Here is a 17,628-nt window from a genome sequence, read left to right on the forward strand (position 1 = left end):
AACCCTTAACCATCAGGCTCTTGAATCAGAGCTCATCTTCTCTCAGCTCTACACTGAACTTTTGGAAGAACTCTTTTGGAAGAAGACAGCGAGGCTTTGAGAGGAAGTGCGGCGGCGGCCATTTTCAAATTGCTTCTCAGATCGGAGTTCTGAGAGGCGGGACTGCGCAGGCGCATGAAGGAGGCCTGGGAAGGAGGGAAGATATAAAAAGAACGCAGCCTTAAGCAGCGGGCAGCTTCGTTTGCGGGCAGCGGAGTGAGCTGGGAGCAGATTGTAGGGCTTGGGCTCAGAGGACTTAGGTGGAAGAGGGCACAGTAGGCTTATCTTTTAGTTCTCCTTGTTATTTTCAGTTATTCGGGAAGTATGAGTGTGAGGGCAGCTTGTTGTTCTCGGTGTTGGATGTGGGAGATCCTGGAGTCTCCGAGCCTCCACATCTGCGCCAGGTGCGCCAAGCTGCAGCTCCTAAGGGACCGTGTTAGGGAACTGGAGCTGCAGCTCGATGACCTTTGTCTGGTCAGGGAGAGTGAGGAGGTGATAGAGAGGAGTTACAGGCAGGTGGTCACTCCGGGGCCACGGGAGGCAGATAGGTGGGTCACGGTCAGGAATGGGAAGAGGCAGGTACTAGAGAGTACTCCAGGGGCTGTACCCCTTGACAATAAGTACTCATGTTTGAGTACTGTTGGGGGGGACAGCCTACCTGGAGGAAGTGACAGTGGCCGGGCCTCTGGCACAGAGGACGGCCCTTTAGCTCAAAAGGGTAAGGATAGAAGAAAGAGGACCATAGTAATAGGGGACTCGATAATCAGAGGTTCAGACAGGCGGTTCTGTGGAGGTGATCGGGAGTCCCGGATGGTAGTTTGCCTCCCTGGTGCCAGGGTTCGGGACGTTTCTGATCGCATCCAAGATATCCTGAAGTGGGAGGGTGAGGAGCCAGAGGTCGTGGTACATGTAGGTACCAATGACATAGGTAGGAAAGGGGAAGAGGTCCTGAAACGAGAGTATAGGGAGTTAGGAAGGCAGTTAATAAGAAGGACCGCAAAGGTAGTAATCTCGGGATTACTGCCTGTGCCACATGACAGTGAGTATAGGAATGGAATTAGATGGAGGATGAATGCGTGGCTGAGGGATTGGAGCAGGGGGCAGGGATTCAAGTTTCTGGATCATTGGGACCTCTTCTGGGGTAGGTGTGACCTGTTCAAGAAGGATGGGTTACACTTGAATCCTGGGGGGACCAATATCCTAGCAGGGAGGTTTGCTAGGGCTACAGGGCAGACTTTAAACTGGTAAGATGGGGGGGAGCGGGAATCAATTTGAGGAAACTATGGGAAAGGAGGTTAGTTCACCAGTAGAGCAAGTAAGTAGACAATGTGTGAGGGAGGAAAGGCAGGTGATGGAGAAGGGATGCACTCAGCCCGAAGATGTAGGGGAGAAGAAAGAAAAGGATAATAAATTTGAATGCATTGTTAGGGATGAAAAGAGAGGAGGAGGTGGAGAGTATCTTAAATGTATCTATTTTAATGCTAGGAGCATTGTAAGAAAGGTGGATGAACTTAAAGCGTGGATTGATACCTGGAATTATGATGTTGGAACTATTAGTGAAACATGGTTGCAGGAAGGGTGTGATTGGGAACTAAATATTCCTGGATTTAGTTGCTTCAGGTGTGATAGAGTAGGAGGGGCCAGAGGAGGAGGTGTTGCATCTCTTGTCCGAGAAAATCTTATGGCGGTGCTTTGGAAGGATAGATTAGAGAGCTCCTCTAGGGAGACTATTTGGGTGGAATTGAGGAATGGGAAAGGTATAGTAACACTGATAGGAGTGTATTATAGGCCACCTAATGGGGAGCGTGAGTTGGAAGAGCAAATGTGTAAGGAGATAGCAGTTATTTGTACAAATAACTTTGAGGAGGTGCGAAGGGATTTAGAGAGAGTGGATTGGGTCAAGTTGTTTTATGGGAAGGATGTAATAGAGAAATGGAAGTAATTTAAGGGTGAAATTATGAGGGTACAGAATCTTTATGTTCCTGTTAGGTTGAAAGGAAAGGTTAAAGGTTTGAAAGCACCATGGTTTTCAAGGGATATTAGAAACTTGGTTCGGAAAAAGAAGGATGTCTACAATAGATATAGGCAGCATGGAGTAAAGGAATTGCTCGAGGAATATAAAGAATGTAAAAGGAATCTTAAGAAAGAGATTAGAAAAGCTAAAAGAAGATACGAGGTTGGTTTGGCAAATAAGGTGAAAGTAAATCTGAAAGGTTTCTACAGTTATACTAAAAGCAAGAGGATAGTGAGGGATAAAATTGGTCCCTTAGAGAATCAGGGTGGTCAGCTATGTGTGGAGCCGAGGGAGATGGGAGAGATTTTGAACGATTTCTTCTCTTTGGTATTCACTAAGGAGAAGGATATTGAATTGTGTAAGGTGTGGGAAACAAGTAAGGAAGTTATGGAACCTATGACAATTAAAGAGGTGGAAGTACTGGCGCTTTTAAGAAATTTAAAAGTGGATAAATCTCTGGATCCTGATAGGATATTCCCCAAGACCTTGAGGGAAGTTTGTGTAGAGATAGCAGGAGCTCTGACGGAGATCTTTCAGATGTCATTAGAAATGGGATTGGCGTATTGCTCATGTGGTTCCATTGTTCAAAAAGGGTTCTAGAAGTAAGCCTAGCAATTATAGACCTGTCAGTTTGACATCAGTGGTGGGTAAATTAATGGAAAGTATTCTTAGAGATAGTATTTATAATTATCTGGATAGACAGGATCTGATTAGGAGTGGCCAGCATGGATTTGTGCGTGGAAGGTCATGTTTGACAAACCTTATTGAATTTTTTGAAGAAGTTACGAGGAATGTTGACGAGGGTAAGGCAGTGGATGTAGTCTATATGGACTTCAGCAAGGCCTTTGACGAAGTTCCACATGGAAGGTTAGTTAAGAAGGTTCAGTCGTTAGGTATTAATGCTGGAGTAATAAAATGGATTCAACAGTGGCTAGATGGGAGATGCCAGAGAGTAGTGGTGGATAATTGTTTATCGGGATGGAGGCCGGTGACTAGTGGGGTGCCTCAGGGATCTGTTTTCGGCCCAATGTTGTTTGTAATATACATAAATGATCTGGATGATGAGGTGGTAAATTGGATTAGTAAGTATGCCAATGATACAAAGGTAGGAGGTGTTGTGGATAATGAAGTGGGTTTTCAAAGCTTGCAGGGAGATTTATGCAGGTTAGAAGAATGGGCTGAACGTTGGCAGATGGAGTTTAATGCTGAGAAGTGTGAGGTTCTACATTTTGGCAGGAATAATCCAAATAGAACATACAGGGTAAATGGTAGGGCATTGAGGAATGCAGTGGAACAGAGAGATCTAGGAATAACAGTGCATAGTTCCCTGAAGGTGGAGTCTCATGTAGATAGGGTGGTGAAGAAGGCTTTTGGAACGCTGGCCTTTATAAATCAGAGCATTGAGTACAGAAGTTGGGATGTAATGTTAAAATTGTACAAGGCATTGGTAAGGCCAAATTTGGAATATTGTGTACAATTCTGGTCACCGAATTATAGGAAAGATATCAATAGATTAGAGAGAGTGCAGAGACGATTTACTAGGATGTTACCTGGGTTTCAGCACTTAAGTTACAGAGAAAGGTTGAACAAGTTAGGTCTCTATTCATTGGAGCGTAGAAGGTTGAGGGGGGATTTGATCGAGGTATTTAAAATTTTGAGAGGGATAGATAGAGTTGACGTGAATAGGCTGTTTCCATTGAGAGTAGGGGAGATTCAAACGAGAGGACATGATTTGAGAGTTAGGGGGCAAAAGTTTAAGGGAAACACGAGGGGGTATTTCTTTACTCAGAGAGTGATAGCTGTGTGGAATGGGCTTCCTGTAGAAGTAGTAGAGGCCAGTTCAGTTGTGTCATTTAAGTAAAATTGGATAGGTATATGGACAGGAAAGGAGTGGAGGGTTATGGGCTGAGTGCGGGTAGGTGGGACTAGGTGAGATTAAGAGTTCAGCACGGACTAGGAGGGCCGAGATGGCCTGTTTCCGTGCTGTGATTGTTATATGGTTATATGGTTATAACTGTTCCCACAAACTATAGATTCACTTTCAAGGACATTTCACCTCATGTTCTCAATATTATTGCTTATTGATTATTACTGTTGTTATGTCTGTTTATTTTTTCTCAGCTCAGACTGGTAAAACCTGAGATACAGGCATAGCCAAGCATGCTCATTTGTCAATAGCTAGAAACTTTTGGACTAGTCTTGTGGTGCTTAGTATTGTGACTCTTTCTGGAGACTGTTACGAAACCCCGTAACTAGGTCACTTACCAGCAAAGATAGAGAGGTCCGTTGAAGTCTGATGGTACTATTTTTTTTAAGTATTTATTGATAAAGGGGCACAAAAATAAGATTAATGCAAACATACAGATAATATACATCATCAATACTAAATCTAAAGCGTGGGTATAATAATAATCAATAAGAAATAGCTCTATTGTTGTCTAGGGGATAATGTTTTGTCCGATGGAAATATAACAGTCACTGTTAGTTCGTTCACGCTGCAGCATTTTTAGGTTTAAGAGCGAGGCAGTTTAAACTTGCCCAGGTCTTTTATGATGCCAATCCGTTGAGTCAGGGGAGTGGGTTTCCCCGGTGTTAGCTAATAGCTGTTTCCATGGTTTCAGCCACCAGTTCCAGCCACGGAACTGAACGCACGTGGCCTCCTTCAGAAGACTTCCTGCTATATCGTGGTCGCTTAACGTTTCTTCTGGTGCGTCTGAGGGACTGTTCCTACAGACCCTCTTTTATCCTGACTCGCAGGGTCGTAGATGTCAATCAGGTTGGGGGTGATGCAGTCTCTCCCTCAACCAGCCCACTCTGCCTGAGGGCGTTCACGTAGCATAGTATCTCAATCCACAAATTTGTCTCCAAAAGACAATGGCCATGTCCCGTAGCTTTACATCGCCGGGGAAACGTCTCTTCTCCCATTTCCTGGGCCCCTTGACCCAACCCAATAGTGATCATGCGATTCTCACAAAGGAGGGGGCTACAGACGTAACAAGACTTACAGACATAGTGCTGAGTAACCCTAATTGTTTAATGCTATTGTGCAGTGCCTTTGGGATGATATGAATTGTAGATATTATTATCAGGATAATGCATACCCTGTTCATGTTCCAATGTCTTTCAATTTCCTCTTTTAACTCAGCATATTTCTGGTTGTTTTCACTCATTGATTTCTGTAAGTTATGTGTTTTTGGAATGGCTATTCCTATTAAATAAGTTGTTCTTGCTTGTTTAACCTGTGTTATGATATCCAGATGGTTATTTTGGATTGTCCTATATGTAACAACTGATCGGTCATAATATAATTTGTGTATTCTGACTCGAAAACTAGATCTTCTTCTTCTTATTCTTCTTCTTACTATTAGTTTCTTCCTATTTACTGTGAATGCCCACAAGAAAATCAATCTCAGGGTTGTATATGGTGAGAGTATTTGAACTTTGAAATGCTTCATCAGCATTAAGACCATAGACACTGGAACAGAACTTGGCCATATAGCTCATTAACTCTGCTACATCATTTGATATGGTTGATTTATTACCCCTTTCATCCCATTTCTCCTGCCTTCTCCCTGTAACCTTTGACACCCTTACTAGTCATGAACCTATCAACAACTGCTTTAAACATACCCAATGACTTGTCCTTCACAGCTATCTGTGGCAACGAGTTCCACAAATTCACCACCCTCTTGCTCAAGAAGTTCTGTCTCATCTCTGTTCTAAGCAGCACTGTGTGTAGTGGTTAGCGCAACGCTTTAAAGTACAGACAATCCGGGTTCAATTCCCAATGTTGCTTGTAAGGAGTTTGTACATTCCCCCCGTGACTGTGTGGGTTTCCTCTGGGTGATCTGGTTTAATCCCACAATCCAAAGGCGTACTGGTTGGTAGGTTAGTTGGTCATTGTAAATTGTCCTGTGATTGGGCGAGCATTAAATTGGGTAATTGCTGAGTGGCTTGTCTTGAAGAGCTGGAAGGGCTTACTCTACACTATATCTCAATAAATAAAGGGATGCCATTCTATTCTGAGTCTGTGCACTCTGATCCTAGATATCTCCATGAATGGAAACATCTTCTCCACATCCACTCTATCTAGGTCTTCCAATATTCAATAGTTTTCAATGAATTTCCCACTCATTCTTCTAAACTTCAGTGAGTACAGGCCCAGAGCCAGGATCAAATGTTCCTCATACATTAACTCTTTCATTCCTGGGATCATTCTCATGAACATCTTCTGGACCCTCTCCAATGCCAGCATATCCTGTCTTCGATAAAGAGGCCAAAACAGTCACAATACTCCAAGTGCAGTCTGACCAATGCCTTATAAATCCTCAGCATCAGATCCTTCCCTTTATATCCTAGTCCTCTAGAAATTAATGCTAGCATTGCATTTGCCTTCTTTACCAATGACTCAACCTGGAAGTTACCCTTTAGGGAATCCTGCATGAGGTCTCCACTGTCCCTTTGCACCTCAGATTTCTAAACTTTCTCCATGTTTAGAAAATAATCTATGCCTTTATTCCTTCTGTCAAAGTGCAAGACCATACACTTCCTGATACTGTATTCCATCTGCCACTTCTTTGCCCATTCTGCTAATCTGTTAAGTCCTTCTGCAGAGTCACTGCTCCCTCGACACTACCTGCCCCTCCACCTATCTTCGTATCACCTGCAAACTTGGCCACAAAGCCATCAATTTCATCATCCAAATCATTAAGATATGATGTGAAAAGAAGTGGTCCCAACACAGACCCCTGGGGAACACCACTGGTCTCTAGTGGTTAACTGGATAAACCTCCTTGAATTATGTAATACACTCACTAATTCATATGAATCTCTGGCCCATAACCATTCAGAGTGCAGACGGTGTATCTGGAATGGCACTAACAATCTTAAGTCTCTTCATCAGGCATAGAACGTTAAGTGCAAATGGCATAAGGAAAGCACCATTTCCCAAATTACCCACTCACCCACCTCATCACAGATTTCTTGTCCTATCTTTGGCAGAGTCTGCGGATCTATCTTGGGCTCATTGGTCAATTCAGAATCTACAGAAGTGAAATGGAATTACATCATCCTCAATCTCGAGCAAGTTCCTTAAAAAAAAAGATGTGATTGAAAGTTACGTATCCTGGCTGCAGGTGATAGAAAAATAGATGCACAGGGAAAATCATTTAAGTCAGTGGATCATCCCGTTCTAGATGACGAAACCCACTCTAAGAAGACAACATTCCTTTTCTGGTTTGTTTGCCCAGGTGCTGCATACACTATCTTGATCATTGGGGTGGTCATCCTCTACCTGAGATATTTTGCACAGTGCAGCAGTATCTATATTTATGAGCTCTGAAAGTGGCGAGACTTTCAGGTCGGTCTCTGTTGGATCCTGAAGTGCCAGGTCCAGATATTCATACTGACCAGTGGAAACTTTCTGTCCACAAATTCTTTAATGGGAGATGGCCACTACACATGAGCACCACATGGGGACCTCAGAGAGTGAGCTCGCTGTCTAATGGCAAAGGGATTGTGTTGTGCTGACACATGTGCTCTTGCAACCACCTCTTTCTTAAACCTGTCCTTCAGCCATTGTTTCCTTTCTCCTTCTCACCCTCATCTTCCTCTTCACTGTCCACTTCCTCACACCCTTCCTCAGTACCCTTTGCACCATTATCTTCACGGACTTTTCCCCTGTTGGCCACCTTTTTGATGAAGTTAGTCACTTCTTCTGGGTAGTAAATATATTCAGGGGCTGGCTGAGATTCCAACACTGATCTCTGTAAGAAGCTATTGCTCCAATCCTGCTAATAACCATTCCTTCCCATTATTTACTTCTGTAGTCTTCCAACCAGCTTGAAACAATTCCATGAATTTGAGTTTAACCTACAGCCTCTTATGTTGGTTTTATTATTTGCAGTCAGGAACTCCATAGAAATAACAACCATTGATATTCTTCTGTCAAGCATTTGATTTACTTGTTAAAAGAAATCAATAAGATTGTGATATCCTTATAGTCTGGACTCTTTGAACACATGTTGGCTGATTCTGAACATCTAATATAATTCACTCCCTCTTCGATCCATTTGATCCAGATGGTCAGATGACAACATGCTTTTTGAAACACAAAGACATTCAGGGATACTGAGTGGTGCAGTTGTCCATTTACGTGCAGTGACAGTAATACGTTCCTGACCTCAGCTCTACTCCCTTCTGTTTCAATCATTCCTTAGTTTTTCCACTATTCTTTTACCCCTTTCACGAGAGGGCATACAGGAGCGCGATATGCCAACTGGTCGAGTGTTGCCGCAGCAACAATCTTGCACTCAATGTCAGTAAGATAAAAGAGCTGATTGTGGACTTCAGGAAGGGAAAGATGAAGGAACACATACCAATCCTCAAAGAGGGATCAGAAGTGGAGAGAGTGAGCAGTTTCAAGTTCCTGTGTATCAAGATCTCTGAGGACCTAACCTGGTCCCAAAGAGGGCAAGACAATAACTATACTTCATTATGAGTTTGAAGAGATTTGGTATGTCAACAAAAACACTCAAAAACTTCTACAGGTATATTGTGGAGAGCATTCTGATAGGCTGTGTCACTGTCTGGTATGGTGCAGAGAAGCTCCAGAGGGTTGTAAATTTAATTGAAGAAGCTGCAGAGGGTTGTAAATTTAATTGGCTCCATCTTGGCTACTATCCTACAAAGTATCCAGGACACCTTCAAGGAGCCGTGTCTCAGAAAGACAGCGTCCATTATTAAGGACCTCCAGCACCCAGGGCATGCTCCTTTCACACTGTTACCATCAGGTAGGAGATCCAGAAGCCTGAGGGCACACAGTCAGTGATGCAGGAACAGCTTCTTCCCCTCTACCATTCAATCCCTAAATGGACATTGAAGCCATGAACACTACCTCACTTTACTAATATATATTACTTTTGTTTTTGCATGATTTTTAATCTATCAATGTAAGTATCCTGTAATTTATTTATTAATTATTATTGTTTTATTTTGTATTTTTCTCTTCTTCTATATTATCTATTGCATTGAACTGCTGCTGCTAAGTTAACAAATTCCATGACATATACTGGTGATAATAAACCTGATTCTGATTCTAAGCTCACCCATCTCTAATCTCCATCCAAGCCCAATAGCTCAAAGTCCTTGTGATCGCACTGTGATAAAATGCAATACCACTGCAGTTCTGGGAAAACTCCACAGGAATGTACACAGATAACAATTCAGAAACACTTCACTGTCTTTGAGGTGCTTTTGGGCAATGAATGATTTTACATCAAATGCAAGTTCTTTTACAGAAGAGGAAAGGCTTCAATTTCAATGGAACACAGGAACTATATCATGAATTATATGAGACTGGTCTTGAGCATCTCTGAAGTACGTTTAGTATCAGATCAATCTCTTGCAATTAGGCAGTATCCTGAGGAATGTCTGAAACCGAAATGGAATATTTTAACGTGCCCTATTTCCCGTGTAAGGAATTTCCAGCTTAATTGTTTAATTTCCAGTTTCTTTGGTTTACACATGGCGTTCAACACCACATAATGTGATTACACACTAAGTAAAAGTAATACCCATGATTCAGCATGTCAATGTACCTACACACATGTAATGTACAACTCACATGAAACCATTTATACTTTTCTGCACTCACACATTTGTGGTTATTTCCAAAAGAGGAGACTGGATGATTGACTCATCAGGAACAAAAGGTAACTTTGAGAACCTGTGATGACTGCAAAGTGGTTATATCTGCACATTAGATCATGCCTAGCATATCTCCAGCAGAGGATCCACAAAGTGAAGAAATGGAGGGAGGTTTCCCATTATAGATTTTCTTACACCTTGAATATTATTGCACTTTAATCTGAGAGCTAGAGAGGAGGTATTTGGTCAAGCAGTGCAGAAATCAAAATAAAGAGTGAGTGTAGAAATTTTATTATTTTTAAGTTTTTTTTCCACATTTTTTGCATGACATAGAAGGCATCAGCCTAACAAATCTGTACTAGATCTCAGAACCTTCCCATCAGTCCACTCTCGCATTTGTTTGTCCACAATTTATTCTTTTTCTTATGCCCATCGATTACATCAATAACACCACCTCCCCAACCCCTGATTCTCCTGCTGCCCACGCACACTAGGCGTAATTTACTGTAACCAATTTACTATCAGATTTCTGAATGGTCCATGAATGCGTGCGGTTTCTCGCTCTCTCTCTTTCCCTCTCACTCTCTATCTCTCTATCTGCTTATTTATCTGTTTGTTTGTTTATTACTTGCAACTTGAAAGAATTTTTATGTATTCTTGCCATAAAACAACAAATTTCATGACACATGCCAGTGATATTAAATCTGATTCCAATTCACATCTTCGGGATATAAGGAGAAAATGGTTTCAGGGGAAAGTTCCACACAGACTGCACTGGAGGTCTGAGATGAACCCAGGTCAATCTGAAACAGAAGCACTGCCTACAGTGTCATGCTGTTCTGGATCTTGCATACCTGTCACTGATTGACAGATGATTTTACCCAAGCATGTACAGCCCTTGCAGAAACAGCTTCATTCTTGTTTGTTGAAGATAACGTGGCTAATTTTGCTCTGCCCATATTATTACAACTAGCATTAGCTCACCTAGAGGTACTGTCACTTTCAATATGACTGCTGGACACATAATGCCAACAGGTTCTATTGGCATATTGTTTATGAGGCTTAAAGTTAGGTTTGGGAGGTACACCTATTATATGGTCATATGGTAGAACTAGTTAATGAAACATAAGATTGTTCTACCTAATGTTAATGCACACTTCTCCAACCTAACTGCATCCGATTACTCCTCTTAGGGAAGAAGATAGTTGATCGATAATACAGTCACAGAACGACACAGCAGTAGAATAGACCCTTTCACCTATCGAGTCTGTGATCACCATCAACGTTTACATTAATCCCATTAGATTTTATTTTTATTTTGAGATGCAGCCTTCAGGCTTAACAAGCCCAGCCATCTTCGGGATGTGGGTGGAAATCAGAGCACCAAGAGGAAAGCCACAAAGTCATGAGGAAAACAAAGAAAGTCCTTACAGACTGCGGCAGGAATTGAATGCAGGTCGCCGGCGTTGTAAAGCGTTGCGCTAACCGTGCCACCCCATAAACATTCCTCTCAACAGATGTTCCTGCCTCTAGATTTTATCACTCACCTGCGCACTTCAGCTAACTTACTTTGGCCAATTAATCGACCAACGCGCATGGCTTTGTGATATGGAGAAAAACTGAAAGCGTTTGGAGGAATCCATGCCCTCATAGGGAGAGTGTGTAAGCAGAAACATATGGTTGAACCCAGGCCACTGAAGCCAGAAGCAGCAGCTGTACAAGCTGTATATCCGATCGCAGACTTCCTCATAGACTTTTCCAAGACATACTTCTCCAGCCCGAATCTCACCACGCTGCTAAAGGCCATTAGAGCTGTCCTAAGTTTTCACGTCTTGGTGGTTGAGTTAGAGTGGACATTTAGAGGACATACTGCAACTGCATATTGCAAGTGTATACCATGACTGTGTCATCACACACAGCTCCAATCTGTTAATTAAATTTGCTGATGATACTAGACTGATTGGCCTAATGTCAAATAATAATGAGGCAGTCTGACACAATGATGTCAAGAAAATGACCTCTTCCTCAATGTCGCAAAAACAGAGTAACTGGTCGTGGATTACAGGAGGAATGGAGACAGGATAACCCCTATTGATGTTGATGGATCTGGGGTTGAGACGGTGAACAGCTTTAAACTCGTTGGCATACACATCACGGAGGATCTTACGTGGTCTGTACACACTGGCTGTGTGGTGAAAAAGGCACAACAGCACCTCTTTCACCTCAGACAGCTGAAGAAGTTTGGTATGGGCCCCCAAATCCTAAGAACTTTCAATAGGGGCATGATTGAGAGCATCCTGAATGGCTGCATCACTGCCCGGTATGGAAACTGTACTTCCCTCAATCGCAGGACTCTGCAGAGACTGGTGCGGACAGTCCAGCGCATCAGTAGGTGTGAACTTTCCACCATTCAGAACATTTACAAAAAACAAGTGTGTAAAAAGGGCCCGAAGGATCATTGGGGACCTGAGACACCCCAACCACAAACCATCCGGGAAACGGTACTGCAGCATAAAAGCCAGGACCAACAGGCTCTGGGACAGCTTCTTCCACCAGGCCATCAGGCTGAATAATTCATGCTGACACAATTGTATTTCTATGTTATATTTACTGTCCTGTTTTACATACTATTTATTACAAATTACTATGATACCACATTGCACATTTAGACAGAGACGTAATGTAAAGATTTTTACACCTCATGTATATGAAGGATATAAGTAATAAAGTCAATTCAATTCAACTCAACCTGCCTCCATCTCCTAACTCCAGCCATCCCCTCCCCCACCTGCCCATGATCCTTCACACCTCCTTTCATCTGCTCTCCTTCCATCTCATTCTTCCCTCTCTCTGCTTCACATTGGCTGTCCTCCCTCTCCACTCTCAGTCCTGAGATAGGATCTTGACCCAAAACTTTGTCAATTTTTCACTTGCCCTGCCGCAGATGTTGCTTGACCCACTGAGTTTCTCCAGCTGTTGTTTTTTGCTCCAATTTCCAGCATCTGCAGTCTCCTGTGCTTCCACTTGGAAGACACACACTGGAATTTTTTAAAAATCACCTTCTGTGCAACACCGAAACAGTTCAATGATCAAAGGGAATTTGGAACCATTCACTTTCATATTCCAAGTGTTCACAATTTCTGCAACAGGGTTTCCCAGCACCAGTACAACCTTGTCTTGGACAGAGTGCCTTTATCCCTTTGCTTTAGAAGGTTGTAAGACCATTTTCAGCCCGAAGTCCAAGCTGACCATTCTGTACTGGGTGACTGCTGCACCATTCTTCAGAAGCAACATAAAACCATGCCTGACCTTTCAGATGAATATACAAGATCACAAAAATATTGTGCAAAGAAGTATAGGAACATTTTCTTTGTTCCTTGGTTGATACTCCTTTTACAACTAAATCAAAGATAAGGGTTCAGGCTTGTCAGACACAATTATTATCCTTGCTGTGTTACCATGGCAACCGACATCCCACACTTTAAGTACAATGGACTGGTACGTCACAAGCACCTCACAGAAATCGACCAATAATTCCCAAAATAATAGATCGTTTTATCAAAGAAACATTGTAGAGTATAAACATTCAATTCAAATTCCTGCTTGTTTGTTTTTTTTATTGTTTATGTTAAACTTATGCTGTTGAAGACATTCAGCCCATTGAGTCCCTGCTGCTGTCATCCCCGTCTAATCCATTACTCTACTTATTCTCCTATGTCCTTGGCTTTCCTGTCACTCACTCACATTGTGGGCAATTTACAGAAGTCAGTTAGCCTGCAGCACATCTTTGAGATAGGAGGAAACCAATGCATCCAGTGGAAACCCATGAGGTCACAGAGAACAACTTCTATTCTGTCGTTTTTCTCCTCCAGTTTCCCAGCATTGAGCAGCTGAATGCAAAATCCTGTGGTGAAATTCCCCATTCTTTCAGTACCAAGCAGTTCTTTTGCCACGCAGAAATGAGGGCTGATTTGTGCCTGCACACTTCCAGCACTTCCATCTTAGTATGCAGAAATGTTTTCTATGTCTGCAGACAATTGTCTCCATCAAGGAGTTTTAAAAAAACAGATCCATATGCAGTATTCATTTTCCTCAGGCTTTGGCCCTGTTGTACTCCAGCCTCCTTCATGTCTTAGAACATAGAACAATACAGTTCAGAAAGAGCCCCCCCAGCACACAATGTTGTGCTGAAACAATTAAATTAACAATCAATTGCTCAACTAACCTAATCCGTTATGTCTACACAATGTCCATAACCCTCCGTTTTCCTCACATTCATGTACTTATCTAAAACTCCCTTAGAGTTCCCTAATATATCTGCCTCTACCACTACCCCACCAGTTCATTCCAGGCACCTACCACTCTCTGTGTAAAAAAAAACTCCCCCTTCACCTCTGCTTTAAAATGACCCCTCTCAACTTAAATGCTTGTCTTCTGGTATTCGGCATGTCAACCCTGGGAGAAAGATACTGCTTGTCTACTCTTTCTATACCTCTCATAATCTTATAAACTTCTATCAGATCTCCTCTCAGCCTCAAAAGTTCCAGAGAAAACAACTCAAGTTTGTCCAACCTCTGGTTATCCCAAGTGCTGAGGCACAAAGCGACTTGGGAGTCCTTGTGCAGGATTCCCTAAAGGTTAACTTGCAGGTTGAAGAAGACAAATGCAATTGTAGCATCTGTGAAGTGGTATTTTTTTCTCTCATCTGACTGGTTGCTGCACTCACTGTGCTTTCTTTACGACAGTTATTTAGTTTATAATATTTTCACTTAGTAATTCATTCAATAGTATTTTCTAGTTAGAATTAGAAGTGTTTAAAGTATATTCATTGCATGTAAAATATATCGGCATGCGATGACGTCACATCCGGTTTCGCCGCGTCTTGTGGGAAAGTACCGGTTTGAAATTAGCGCGAGGGTGGGGGCTCACCACGAGGCACAAGTTGAGCAGAAGTTGTTTTGCAGGCATGAGAAATCACAGTGAGAGCAACGCTGTAAGTTAATAGATAATCGATATATTGAACTAAGATGTTAATGCCGATCCTGTTAGAAGTAACGACGGTAGATAATGTTTATGCTTTCGTTAGTTAAAGAGTTGCGGATAGTTTGCATGGAAGTGTATTTAAAGTAGTCAATGGAGTAGGTAAACTCTGCCAGTATACTGCACCTTAGTGTAATGTAGTTATAGTCACCTTTGCAAGTATTTACAATTGAAATGTGATATTAAGGAAGGAACAAATACTGTATCAATCTTGTATTGTTTTATCAACAGTTTTCACCATATGTTAATGTGAAGAGTGAACAGTAAATGGTTAATCTTACTGCGATCTGGTTCTTATTGACTGTGGTTTATCTCGACGTTTAATTCAGCGTTCGTTACACGCGAAGGAGAACGTTACACTCACTTTGAGGAAATTAAATTACATAGTACCAAACTAGCTGTAGCACTAAGGTGGACCCCACAGGGAAAGCGAAGTAGGGGCAGGCCCAAAATGACGTGGCAAAGATCTGTGGAAGCAGAACTGAAAGAAGTCGGCATGAACTGGGAAACGACGAGCAGCAGAGCGAAAGACCGGCAGAAATGGAAGACCCTTGTGGAGGCCCCATGTGCCACCTAGTCACTAAGGGTTCGGACGACGACGGTGACTAGTGCTAGTGCTAGTAGGCCATCAGAAGCTCGAGGTATCAGAAAGAAACAGTGAATAGAAAACACACCTTTCTAGAGGTACATTTTGTTTATAAAAAACAGCAATATATACAAAATATTTACATGAGTAAGAACAATTCAAAATTCCAACATTCTGTTTAGGTTCTAAATCACAGATACCAAATTAAGACCAATTTCCTTGTTAGTTAGAATCAGTGACATTCATTAGAACAACCTTCATTACTCCAATCTCTCTAACTAATTAGATCTAGTGTTATTCCCTATTGAAAGGTTTACACACTAACTTTTCCTTTGTATTTATCCCTAAGTATTATGGTTAACTTCAAATTCAGTTCCAGTCAGTATGTCTATAAATTCAAATTCAAGCTCAAAAATTATACATATATACAGCTTCATGACCAATTTGACTTTCCTGCGAGTGGTGTACTTGTGAACAGGGACTAAAGAAAGTTGTTCACACGAGGAAATCTGCAGATGCTGGAAATTCAAACAACACACACAAAATGCTGGTGGAACACAGCAGGCTAGGCAGCATCTATAGGAAGAAGCACTGTCGATGTTTTGGGCCAAGACCCTTCGTCAGGACTAACCAAAAGGAAAGATAGTTAGAGATTTGAAAGTAGTGGGTGGAGGGGGAAATGCAAAATGATTGGAGAAGACCAGAAGGGGTGGGATGAAGCTAAGAGCTGGAAAGGTGATTGGCGAAAGTGATACTGAGCTGGAGAAGGGAAAGGATCATGGGACGGGAGGCCTCAGGAGAAAGAAAGCGGGGGGGAAGCACCAGAGGGAGATGGCAAACAACTAAATATGTCAGGGATGGGGTAAGAAGGGGAGGATGGGGCATTAACGGAAGTTAGAGAAGTCAATGTTCATGCCATCAGGTTGGAGGCTACCCAGCCGGTATATAAAATGTTGTTCCTCCAACCTGAGTTTGGATTCATTTTGACAGTAGAGGAGGCCATGGACAGACATATCAGAATGGGAATGGGACGTGGAATTAAAATGTGTGGCCACTGGGAGATCCTGCTTTTTCTGGTGGACCGAGCGTAGGTGTTCAGTGAAACAGTCTCCCAGTCTGTGTCAGGTCTCACCAATATATAAAAGGCCACACCGGGAGCACCGGACGCAGAATACCACACCAGCTGACTCACAGGTGAAGTGTCGCCTCACCCGGAAGGACTGTCTGGGGCCCTGAATGGTGGTGAGGGAGGAAGTGTAAGGGCAGGTGTAGCACTTGTTCTGCTTGCAAGGATAAGTGCCAGGAGGGAGATTGGTGGGAAGGGATGGGGGGGATGAGTGGACAAGGGAGTCGCGTAGGGAGCGATCCCTGCGAAAAGCAGAAAGTGGGGGGAGGGAAAGATGTGCTTGGTGGTGGGATCCCATTGGAGGTGGCAGAAGTTACGGAGAATTATATGTTGGATCCGGAGGCTGGTGGGGTGGTAGGTGAGGACAAGTGGGACCCTATCCTGAGTGGGGTGGCGGGTGGATGGGATGAGGGCAGATGTACAGGAAATGGGAGAGATGCGTTTAAGAGCAGAGTTGGTGGTGGACGAAGGGAAGCTCTTTTGTTTAAAAAAGGAAGATATCTCCTTCATCCTGGAATGAAAAGCCTCATCCTGAGAGCAGATGCAGCGGAGATGGAGGAATTGTGAGAAGGGGGTAGCATTTTTGCAAGAGACAGGGTGGGAAGAGGAATAGTCCAGGTAACTGTGAGAGTCTGAAGGCTTATAGTAGATACAGATAGAAAGTTCATTGTCTTTAGAAGGAAGAAATCCACAAGGGAGCAATAGATCCCTGTGTAATGTTTGTAAGAACCCAAAGTGGTTCTCAGGATGTACCTTGAAGACAGGCAGATCACCAGCTTGGCTCGCCACTATGCAAAGACTATTTCTTCCCATTTATCAGCAAGTTTGTTTTTTCCTCGTAGGCGTGTATTCCTTACTAAGTCTCCTTGCTTCAACTCGGGATGATATGGTGTAGCTCTGACATTTTGAATTCCAGTTATCTCACACAATTCTTTAGTCAAGTGGGATTCAAAGTTAGGCCCTCTATTGTTGTGTAGGCGCTCGAGATAACTAAAATGCAAGATAAAATGCTCCCACAAGCACTTCATAACTGTCTTGGCATTTTGGTTGGGTGTGGGAATAGCCAAAGCATATTCAGTAATAACTAACACATAGTTTGTGTTACTTTGATCGGGCTCTGATGTAAGAAAGTCCATGCAGATCAACTGCAAGGGTCGAGTAGTCACAATATTTACT

Source organism: Hypanus sabinus, chromosome 9 (genome assembly GCF_030144855.1).
Source record: "Hypanus sabinus isolate sHypSab1 chromosome 9, sHypSab1.hap1, whole genome shotgun sequence".
Taxonomy (NCBI): Eukaryota; Metazoa; Chordata; class Chondrichthyes; order Myliobatiformes; family Dasyatidae; genus Hypanus; species Hypanus sabinus.